Below are 1,282 nucleotides of genomic sequence, written 5' to 3' on the forward strand. Positions count from 1 at the left end.
AATCTAGTGCTCCATTCAACTATGCAGATTTTGCACACACACACCCCCGCAAGACAGCTAGGAGAACTTTTTAAATCACGGGTGAATTGACTAAAGGGGCTAAATACATCTTTCGGAGGAAGCCATGCAGATAGCAATAGCAGTTAGACTTATATACCGCTTCATAGGGCTTTCAGCCCTCTCTAAGCGGTTTACAGAGAGTCAGCATATTGCCCCCAACAATCTGGGTCCTCATTTTACCCACCTCGGAAGGATGGAAGGCTGAGTCAACCCTGAGCCGGTGAGATTTGAACCGCTGAACTGCTGATCTAGCAGTAGCCTGCAGTGCTGCATTTAACCACTGCGCCACCTCGGCTCTATACTAGATAATACTAGAAGCGACTAAATAGATTCCAAATAAGCCACTAGCAAATATTTATTTATTTATTTATTTATTTATTTATTTATTTATTTATTTATTTATTTGTCTCGTATGCCGCCCACTCCCGAAGGACTCCAGGCAGCTCACAATAGACAAGGGAAAGGGGATAAATAGACAAAGACAGAGACAACACTTTAAAAACACAACATTCACAATTTCCGTGGGGCTGGATGTTTCACAAGCCCCCTGGCCTGCTGGAGCAGCCAGGACTTGGTGGCTTTGCGGAAGGCCAGGAGGGTAGTAAGGGTCCGGATCTCCACGGGGAGGTCATTCCAGAGGGCTGGAGCTGCAACAGAGAAGGCTCTCCCCCGGGGAGTCGCCAGCCGACATTGGCTGGCAGATGGAATCCGGAGGAGACCTAACCTGTGAGATCTGATCGGTCTGAGGGAAGTAATCGGCAGGAGGCGGTCTCTCAGGTACCCAGGTCCGATGCCATGTAGGGCTTTATAGGTTACGACCAGCACCTTGAATAGACTTGTCCTTCTCTCAAGAATTCTCTTGGCCCATAATGCTCCATCTCGGATTACAGAAGTTCCTTCTTGGAATGCTAGAGTTGGTGTTCTGACTTAGGCTTCCTTAAAAAGCATGAAGCAGAGTCTTGGTCCCAGCAAAACCTCTTTTTTATTTTATTTTTATTTTTATTTTAAACACATCAACACATCAACAAAAACAAACACATGACTTAAAACAACATAGGAACAAGAAGTTCCATCGTATATCCTACAGCAGTTCTGTATCGGTTTCTTTGCAGTTAGTGTTTTCCCTTCTATACATTTCTATCTTGCATTCATGGTCCTCTTATTCGTTATCCATTTTTATGTACTATTCTACATTTATTTATACTTAGCTATTTATAACAAA

Source organism: Thamnophis elegans, chromosome 14, assembly GCF_009769535.1.
Source record: "Thamnophis elegans isolate rThaEle1 chromosome 14, rThaEle1.pri, whole genome shotgun sequence".
NCBI lineage: Eukaryota > Metazoa > Chordata > Lepidosauria > Squamata > Colubridae > Thamnophis > Thamnophis elegans.